This window comes from Orussus abietinus, unplaced genomic scaffold, assembly GCF_000612105.2.
Source record: "Orussus abietinus isolate OABI.00-Male unplaced genomic scaffold, Oabi_2.0 scaffold92, whole genome shotgun sequence".
Taxonomy (NCBI): domain Eukaryota; kingdom Metazoa; phylum Arthropoda; class Insecta; order Hymenoptera; family Orussidae; genus Orussus; species Orussus abietinus.
In genome coordinates this window covers 376039-387598 of record NW_019394274.1, presented here as the reverse complement: position 1 = coordinate 387598, position 11560 = coordinate 376039, and positions in this window count along the sequence as shown.

Below are 11560 nucleotides of genomic sequence, written 5' to 3'. Positions count from 1 at the left end.
TCCTCGACTTTTTTCCCCCACGAAGTCGCAACTTCCCTCCTAATCGAGCCCGCGAAAATCAGGTCAGGTCGGGAACACTCCCATCTACGTTCGATATCTCGTATCTGGTGGCAACACAGATCGATAGGATAGGAGGTTACACGAGGTGGAGCGGAGAAAAATCGAACCGTGCTGCATAAGACAGAGATAGGATAGGAGGTGCTCCGATTCGTATTCCACGAGTGCCGAGAAAGTGTTCCGTGTTGCGGATTAGGCTCTTTGTCGATTGCATACGGAATCGAACACGCGGTGCGATGAATCTCGATTCGTCGCCAAGTCGGTGCGATTCTGCTCCCTTAACACTAGGTTTACAGGCGTTTTTTATATACCTGTTTCTACGAGCACCCGTCAAATTGACGGGTAAACGAAAGCATGGATTTTCTTTAAAAAATCGATTTATTCAAATTAAGTCTGTATTAAACGACACTAGGCTTTACGTTAAAATGAATTATTAATAAGTAAAAAGTCCTTTTTTAAAAATTATCACGGAAATAATTGGAATGCTCGTCCTCTCATCCTCGGAGTCGGAACTAGAAAGAATGCGCATCCTTTTCTTGCTACGACACCCTTTCAAGAAGTTTTTCTCTTCACTATCCGAAGATCCTTCCATTTCTCCATTTTCAATGCAAACTTTCACTCTCATCTTCGCCTTACACTCACTGCAACGAAGCAAATATATATGGATTGTTTATGAAATTAGCTAGTCCGTCAATTTGACGGGTTTCGTAGAGATAGGTGTACTACATACAGATTTTAATAATTAGAAGGCTTAGGAAAAAATAATTGTGTGTACAAATTCTTTGGATGAAATGATTAATTTATGATAGAAAAATGGTTAAAATTAATGCTATGGTTTTTTCGGTATTTCTTTTTGATGTTTGAATTCCGTCGAATTGACGGGTCCCGTAAACCTAGTGTTAAGATAATATGAAAGTAGCTGAGAAATTTATTCGACGTAGATAAATTAAAATTCATGCATACCATTTTTGATAGTACGTTACCATATATAGATGTAGAATTTCATATCATCTTAAAGTAATTCGGTACACCAGTATATGTTCGGTACACCATGTATATATATATATATAAAATGACCCTTTCATATCCCTATGTTCATTGTCTCAACTTCCTAGTGGATTCTCCTAATTAGAATATTGTTTCAACAATGTATAAACATTTCACTAAAAATCAAGATTTATTAAATTCCGTGACGTGTACCGTATTTGGAAATTGGAGTACCTCGCGCGGTATGTAATAGCTTTATTTTGCGAACATTCGATCCGAAGATGTAATAACAATTGCGTCACCTTTGCTAGCAATATTATGACTGAATAGGATCGAGGGTGTTATTTCATTGAAATATTATGACTGAGCAGCAGTGGGTCTTAACGTTGTTATGCAATTGAAATCAGACACCTAAAGTAGGCTGATACTTTGAATCCGAAAAAACGAATGCGTGACATGAGTCAAGGCTTTGGGAACTTGTACGCACAAATTCGTATATCATGTTCATACGAATTAACATGCAGAAATTCGTATATCATGTACATACGAATTAACATGCAGAAATTCGTATGTTATGTATATATGAATTTACATGAAGAAATTCGTATATCATGTACATGCGAATTAACATGCAGAAATTCGTATGTTATGTATATACGAATTAACATGCAGAAATTCGTATATCATGTACATACGAATTAACATGAAGAAATTCGTATATCATGTACATGCGAATTAACATGCAGAAATTCGTATGTTATGTATATACGAATTAACATGCAGAAATTCGTATATCATGTACATACGAATTAACATGAAGAAATTCGTATATCATGTACATGCGAATTAACATGCAGAAATTCGTATGTTATGTATATACGAATTAACATGCAGAAATTCGTATATCATGTACATACGAATTTACATGAAGAAATTCGTATATCATGTACATGCGAATTTATGCGCAGAAATTCGTATGTCATGTACATGCGAATTTATGCGCAGAAATTCGTATGTCATGTACATGCGATTTTATATGCACAAATTCACATGCCATGTACATGCGTAACGCCTTGATATTAACCAGTGTATTGTTTCGAAGTTTAATGGTATAAGGACGATGAAAGTACAGTCGGGGGAAATTCAACTTACAAATGTACCCTGGTGAGTGCCTTCTTACGATTTAAACCATTAGCGAAACGATTAACTCTAGCATACATAAAAAAAGAAACAGAACATTTATAGATATAAAAAGTTACTAATTGAAATTAAAGTTAAAACTGCTTGTAATTAAATGATCATCGTCTCCTTCTGATATACTCTAACCAATATTCGTGATTACCGGAGATACACAACTTGTATTCTAAATGTTACTGTTTTTTTTTTTAACGAGTGTACTTTAATTTGTTACGTGCAAATCCACCTCTTAGTACTTAGTTTTTCATTTGCGGCATCGCATTGCCATGCAATTAGGGGAATTTGATTTCGGGGTGTGTTCAGAGTTGCTACTTCAACTTAGATTTAAAAAGTGCTTGCCATTTATCCGATAAACTAAAATGCATGATTATCGGATATGCACACTTCAAATTAAATTAAAAAAGTGCTTGCAATTCATCCCGATAAACTAAAATGCATGATTATTGCATATGCGCCCCTTTCACTCTACATGTTATCATTTTTTTAACGAGTGTACTTTAATTTGTTACGTGCAAATCCGCCCCTTAGTACTTGGTTTTGCATTTTCGGGGTCGCATTGCCATGCAATTAGGGGAACTTGATTCGGGGGTGTGTTAGGGTTGCCAATTAGACTCGGTCACGACTCGGCGAGGACGTCAAGAGATTGCGTGAGGATTTGCATTCCGTTCAATTACCGGCTCGAGCATTTGCACGTTGCGCGGGTTTCTGGTGGCCGGTGTCTCTTTACGAGAAGTAAACCGACGGGAAGAAAAATACTCTGAGAAAAGAGTATCGATTCGGCGAGGGTTTCGCACAAACGACGAGATCCGCACAGGAGGCGTGTCCGGCGAATTACAACCAATTCGGTCGCGTTAAACGATTGAAATTAAATCCATCGGCTCGAATCGCATCTAATTGCGCGTTGATTAATGGCGTCGCACATAGATTCTCATTGATCTACGGCTAGTTAAACTCATCCGCTTAAAGGGCACTTGAAGAGCTTAAACAGACATGAAATATGAGCGCCTCGGTAGAAGACGCGCACTTGCGAATCGCTTAAACGCAATTGGTGTACACGGTGAAAGAAAATGACGTGGGCGACGCGGATCGTGAACCCTCTTATTCGTTTTTGCAATTACGGAATTTCACCCTTTAACGTAATACACTATATCCCAGTGGGTGAGCTGAACTTTCGACATTTTGCTATGGCAGCTTTCTCCGGAGTTGATCGCGTCCACCTCCCTCTTGGTGTGAGTATGTCAGCTCCTAGGAGTCATTATTTACCTTCTCCGATTACATTTCCCACGTACAGGTACTTTCCACCCTTACGAGCTAGGTAGTTCATGACAAATGTTCCTCGTAAATGACGATTTTCCAAAGCAAAGAAGTTAGCTTCGGACGAAGGGATGTATGAAATGTAACAGTCTGTATAAGTGTCAATTTCACAAAATTAATTAACTATTCCCTTATGTACTACTTTATCATGTAACAATTAAGAGGATTGGCGAATGGCATCAGAGGAGTCATTAGTTCATGAAACATTTATCCTAACTGAGGATGCCGAATGGCATCAAACTTTACAATGTGAATATGGAAGCTATAAAAAAGGTCCTAAAAGTGAAAAAATTTAATTTTTCATAACAAAAAATGTTTAATGTCTGTACACAAATGTTAAAGAATTGAAAATTCCTGGGTGTCAGGTCCTTCGATATAGCCTCCCCACCAAGCACACTATCTTATAGTTACATAATACTGGAATAACAAGATATATAGCGAATGTTATTTTCAAGATACATTAATATCATACAACGTCGAATTATTGCCGTTCGGTAACATTGTTACAAGCTTGTTGGCATTGTAGTGATATAATATTAACATAACATAACAGTGTTATATAGCTGCGGAGGAAATAGTAATTCCAATCTTACTTATATATAATATGTATGTTACGTTACATGTTACCAATACCCTTAATAAAAAGTGTTGTATTCAAATCGACTAATTTCAAGGGTATTTCACTTCACCTTAAATTCGTCTAAAATCGACCCTGGACAGATTTGCCAGATCTCGGCGAACGGTCCATGGAGGCAGAAAGCGTATCTGACTTTTAACATCCTCCTATTACTTCATCACGTATCCGCCCCCGAAGGAGCAGCCTTCTGCGCATGTGCGAACACACTCGCGTCCCAATTCACACTGACGCGTTTCCTCCCGCGGCAGCAATGTTGCCAACTTCGGTACTATTTACTATCTACTACTGTCGGATTAAAATAATAAAGTACAATCAGTAAGTACAAGTAAAAAGTTGAAATAATAAAATATTAAAGTATTAAAATTTCACCTACATTCAAAAAGGAAGATAAATGCAATTCAGTATATTAAGCCGTTAATACTATCGAATATAATTATTTATAAAGCGCACTTATAATATCTCCCAAGTCAGCCGGTAATTGAACACGTAACAAACTCCAACACCAAAGACGAACCGAGTATCAAAATTTATAGGTTTAATTTCATTCCATGTTTGAACAAAGCATGTATGAACATGCCAGGAATGTAATGAAAGAAATATTTATAAATAATAAAGTCACAGTCTCATTTTATGGTGAAATAATACATATAGTACTGTTCTAAAAATGCATGGTACATCGGACTAAAATAATAGTACAAATACTATAATAATAGTACAAATACTATAATAATACTACAAATACTATAATAATACTACAAATACTATAATAATAGTACGGTTGGCAACGCTGCCTACTATCGAGATCCACCCACACTGATAACGCCCATTCGCGAGCTAAGCACGTTCCTATGCATTTCTATGTGTTCCTATGTTCCTGTGTGTCTCTGTGTTCCTATGTGTTCATGTATTCCTGTGTCTTCCTATGTGTTGCTGTGTTCCTTGTGTGTGCTCGTTGAGCACCGACGAGGACGAGTCGAAAAATGGCGACGCACCGCCTCCCACGCACGTGATCGAACGAAAGGTTACCGGAAGTGGCTTTACGTAATCCCGTATTAGCTGTACCGTAATGCAATGTAACGAGCACTTAACGCGTTTATTACATCTCGTAGGATAAAAGCGCCGCAAACGGAGCACGTGCTCGCGATCTCGCTCTGCGATTTCGCGCCGACGGTCCATGAAAAAAAAAAAAAAAATGGTTAGTAAAACCACAATTGGGGTAATCGTAATCCTATTGCAAGGCAACATACGGGACAATCTTGGGAGGAGGTTGCATTAACCAACTTAACATAGTAAATAGAATATAGTAAGGGTTACTTCGCTATTTAGTCGATGTGTTACCGTGAATGACCGAAACTGGAGAATGTCGACTTTCACCGGTGAATGTCAACAGATACCAAATACGTCGGTGAAAGATCGAATATTTCGTTACATTGTTGTACATTCGGACCCTCTCCAGTGTGTGTCGACAATCACACACCGGTGAATGTCAACAATTACCGGTGTAAGTCAGAAATAGGGGTATTTAGCAAATATTTCGGACATACACGAAGCGACTATGTGAATGTTGACATTCACCGGTGAAAGTCGACATTCTCCAGATTTCGGTGTTTCACCGTAACAGATGTAACTACAAGGAACGAATTGGTCCACCATTGTGCATAGTTGTGGTTATCCGTTAACAAAATTTACCGTCGACATAAAAAGTAGGATTTGTATGATTACGTACGTTATACATATGTTTCTGTCAAATTACTATAATATACGGGGTGCTCCGCTACAATATTTAATGTAATCGACTGTCATGTCAGTCACATTTATGGTTATCCATTTAATAACCATATTTTATAATTCGACAAAAATTCTATTAATTAAACGAAATATTTTTCTTCGTAAGTAAATGCGTTCTGAAGGTGATGCGAAGCTACTTGGCTGATGGACATGTTAGGACCTCGAAATGAAAATTCCTTGAGAAGGGTAACACGCTTCACATTTATCCTACGTTACTAATGACGTTACTATGTTATTAATACGCCGCGACGGAACGTGTACTCCTGATTGCACGTAGAGATTTCACACCTGCAACGATGCACGTCTGGGGTGAATAATGGTACAGATGAAAGGATGCTGAGGTGGAGAAGACATCAAAGGTTGCTCGAGGGGTTTAAGGTGAAGTGAAACACGTCGAGAAACTTGATCGACGTCGATAAAGAAGATTTTTCTAAAAGCCTATGTTGCCGACGTTGGTTTTTATATCGACAGCTGGGTCGAATTATATTGGGTATTGTACTAAATGGCATACTCTACCTATCGTTTTTGTACAATAATTATAAAGAAATCGATACACAATAATCATGGGCGAAATTCGTCCGACCGTGCAGGCAATATTGGACCAAACATCGCGTTCTTAGTAGCCAAAGGGTTAATTGAATAGCACCAAAGAAATATTTCGATAATTCGAGGAATAATTATTAAAAAGAATTTCAATGAACCAAGGAAATATTTAGCCTTTTGAACACGGAGCCTTTTCGACGTTTGGGCGAAATTCCTCTGATCGTGCAGGCAATATTGGACCAAACGTTGCGCTCTTAGTAGCCAAAGGGTTAATTGAATAGCACCAAAGAAATATTTCGATAATTCGAGGAATAATTATTAAAAAGAATTTCAATGAACCAAGGAAATATTTAGCCTTTTGAACACGGAGCCTTTTCGACGTTTGGGCGAAATTCCTCTGACCGTGCAGGCAATTTTGGACCAAACGTCGGGCGCCTTTAGGCGCTCTTAGTAGCCAAAAGGTTAATGCGTTTAACCACGTGGCCCGATGGCGCCGCATCTTGTGAATTTAGATAAACACTTTCACAAGGAGTTTGCAGGATGAAGTCTTCGTTCGCTGAAGATTATCTGGCTGTAATGGTCGTGTCAGAGTCTGGAACTGAATTCCGTAGATTTAGGAGAGGATACATTTGAAATTAATCCCACATTAATTATTAATTCGCAAGGAGATGCTGGCGCGGGAAGACGCTCGGCGATTTCCCGCGAACGTCCAGAATGAATAATGTCAGAGATGAAAGGATTAAAAGGTGAAGAGGAAATCAAAGAATACCTACATGAGGAGATCCAATGGACTCTCATATGAGTCTCAATGGTAGGCGAGACTTGGCAGGTCGTAAATTGTGGTGAACGTTTTCATGTCGACGTCTCGAATTGAATTTCCTAAAACCACTTAATTTAATATCAGTTTTTCGAGGTGTACTTTAGATTAAAACAATTTGCTTTGTAATAGCATATGAGGTTCGTCACATGTTTTGCATGACAAACGGAAGAAGTATGGGAATTAAAACTTTGGGGTAATAGTTATAAGTAGGAATGAAGGGTACGATTGTAACGCCGATTGTATGTCAAATATTTCTGCAAAAAGCTAGAAATACCGTTCATGGAGGGGTGAACGATCTTTTTTATTATAATTTGTAACGAAAGTACCTGCAATTAAGTCAACATTATTGCTGGTGTCAACTATAGCACGATACCTATTTATCTTTACTGAAATGTTCTTGGACACTGTAAAGATAAATTTCTGCTAAAAATCATTACGATTGTACACCAATCTCCCCTAGCTAATATCATATTAACAAAAAGAAGTCAAAAAACAACCGTATCGGGACCGGTCTAATGACCGGTTTCAAAGTTTGATTTAAAATTGTACATTCGTTATTATTTTCTTTTTTCTGTTCATCTAACTGTACGTAAATTCTTATATTATCGGATTAATCAATTTATCAATTTTTATTTTTTTTACTTCTTTTTTACTGCAAAAAAAAATTCATCACCTGGCTTGTTTACCGCGATCGGTCATTTGACCGGTCGACGAATTTACATCTTTTTCTAAGGTTCTCTGCCTGGAACCTTAGCTTTGAATTCAAGTCCACGATGACGTTTAGTTTTAGTTTTTTTTTATTTTAGTTTTTTAGTTTAATAAGGTTTAGACGGCCGCGAAGACGCGCTTCAAGATGGCCGCCTTGCGGTCCCCGATGACGTTTAGTTTTAGTTTTTTTTTATTTTAGTTTTTTAGTTTAATAAGGTTTAGACGGCCGCGAAGACGCGTTTCAAGATGGCCGCCTTGGGGTCCACGATGGCGGGAAGTCGAACCGGAAGACTGGACGCAAGTCGTGGGCGTAACTGTCAGGTCGAGGCATTCGAAAGTCAGCGTGTCACTCCTCTCCGAGCTCTCGGCATAAATACAGGGAGGATCGATTAGGTTATCAGGAAAGATTAATGCCCGATCCGCATGAATCGGTCGTTTCGCGGTCGCCGCGCCGAGCGGTTCATCCATCACGCGCGGAGGGCCGGAAATGGCGGATTCCGCGCTGCGGAACGGCCTGTGTAGGTCGATATCGTTGTTCGCGAACAATGGAGGCCCTCTCTCTTTAACGCCTCAATATTGTTCGGCCGCAAACAAGAGGCCGGGAATAAAACACAATCATTAGGACCGCGCTGGTTCCGGAGTCGCGCACTGTTTATATAATTCATAAAATTCATACACTATCGGTACACAAGGTTGCAGTTAAGTTATGAATCTTGCGTCTCAATAGGGAATTAATAAACATTTATGATAAAATACTAAGCGGGATTTATGATTTTATAACGTTGTAATTTTCCGAAATCGCCCTGAACATGTGTGAAATTTGTTTGTCTGCCGAAAAACCGTTTAAAATCAAGTACCGATCAACACAAATGTTATAACATATATTATAAATTTATTACACATATGTACTAAATTCCTAATATATGTTATACATTTTATTTGTAAACCATACAATTTGTATGACATGTCTGAATAAAACTTGCAACGAAAATGTTGTACAATTGTCATACTTTTTTTTTTTTAAACAGTGCAATAATCGCGTCCCTCGCTCGGTCCATTCGTACCAACTGACAATTAGGGCCGTCACGGTAATGCTCGGAGCACGTAGCTCGTGTCAACGCATTTATCAGCGATCTGCCCGCGGATATGGCCGACTGCTCGACTGTGACCGATGTCGCCAACCCGAGGGTAATTGTTTACGAGATACATAAATAACCGAGGCTTTTTATACCGCGGATTCAGTTCTCGTGCTCTTACGCGGAGGAATGAGAATCGCGAGCCTCGCCCATGAGGACAGTAAGCTGTTAACAAAAAATATTATTAAACCGTTAAAAAAAAATGTATGACAATTTTATAACATTTTTCTTGGAAGTTTTACTCGAACATGGTATACCATGGTACATACCACGTGGTATAACAGTGAACGCCGTACAGAGAGAAAAGAGAGACCCTAAGAAATTAGAAAATTCTACGGACTAATTTTCAGGGTGGAATCCCAAAGGTCCCATACAACCACCATTAAAAGAACCCCTATAAATCTGTCTCTGACGATTGAGCCCAATGAAAGGGATCAGGGAGAATTGGAGCAACCCCTCGGAGTTGATATCGGAGGGCAGAGAGGGGAGAATCGGGCCTTGACAGCGTGACCCTATCATTCCTTTGCCCAATTAGGGTAGGTTTTCACGGCAGGATGTCAAAGGGCGCCTTAAAAGGGCCGCTCGACCCAGATCCGGGACCCGGAGGACGATCCACCAAGAGGATTACCCACATGGCGATCTCGATTTCCTCTAGGTCTTGTCTTTCCCGGGGTCCTGTACACTGGCGGACATGAATGCCTCCCCTGCAGATACGGCATCGCCTGTGCAGGATTGGAGGGCATTGATGTCTCCCAGAGTACAGTGGCGGATATGAATGCCTCCCCTGCAGATACGGCATCGCCTGTGCAGAATGGGAGGGCATTGATGTCTCCCAGTGTACACTAGCGGACATGACCCCAGTAGCACAAAATATTTCTCTCATATTTTCTACATATTTAAGGAATATCGTACATTTTGTAAATATTTAGCAGACATGAAATATTAGCGAGACGTTTTTAATACCAATTGAAGTGTTCGATAATAATCGTAAAGTATTTTTATTATATGTTTATAAATTATTGAAACTAAATATATCATTGAGATGTTCAAGAAATATTTTAGTTATCTTCAAATAAACTCTACGAGACATCTTAAATTATTCGTCGCTTGAGATATTTAATACAGATTATAGAAAAATATTTAGAAATTATTCTGTGATACTGGGGGAGTGCTTTCCTATCATGCATTGCTGTCACCGTATCTATAGGGCATTCGTGTTCACCGCTGTACAGAGCGAGGCGGTATTGACTAATTGTAAGGAAATCATGGATTTTAATATTCACCTGTATATCACATAGAAATCGTACCGGCCTCGCGACGAGTTATGAAAAATATCCCGGGTAAAAGGTTATGAATATCGCAACGTGTTTATCTCAAAGGTAAATGGGTGCCCCGATAGGTGCCGATCCCGCCAAATATCGCATCCTGACATTTGCAGATTTTAATGCCACTCGGTCGGGATTAATGGACTCTACTGTATGAGGAAAGTTAGCAGTTTTTTTTTCTTATTTATTTTTTTTAACAATGTAACATATACAGGCCTACCGACAAGGACGTGATTAATGCACTGAGAAAAAAATGTATTGATACCTGTCTTAATTATGAAAATGTTATGTCCACTTTGCAACGAATTTGATGAAAAGCGTATAAATGATTCTTTATTTTAGGATAAGAATCAGTTTTGGGAGTTGGTCGGAAATGGAGATTTCTTCGCTATTACGAGTCTAATTTTTTAATAACCAATGACGGACACGTGTCACGTATTTACTTTATTTATTTAAAGAATGTTTTTTATGTACTTTATGTATTTAAAGAAGTTACTTAACAATTGTTGGCAGTTGTTTTCGAGTTGCGCGCCTCCACTATGTCAGTGACGTCAGCGGATAAATTTGGTTTATGGCGTTTCCGCGGTTTCTCCCTTGGGAAAACTGGGTCGCGGTATAATATTTATAGATCGCTGTGAATGTAGAGGGTGTCGGGGATCGAGGAGAGCCTGAGAGATATTATTGGACCACCCGATACTTTATTGAGACCACATCCCAAACTTCTCGCTTCTCGAATCCTGAAATCCCTGGCAATCTCGGAAACGCGCACTTATCCCACGTTTTAGCCTTTTGAACACGGAGCCATTTCGACATATAGGCGAAATTCGTCTGACCGTGCAGGCAATATTGGACCAAACGTCGGGCGCCTTTAGGCGCTCTTAGTAGCCAAAGGGTTCATTGAATAGCACCAAAGAAATATTTCGTTAATTCGAAGAATAATTATTAAAAAGAATTTCAATCAACCAAGGAAATATTTAGCCCTTTGAACACGGAGCCATTTCGACATATGGGCGAAATTCGTCTGACCGTGCAGGCAATATTGGACCAA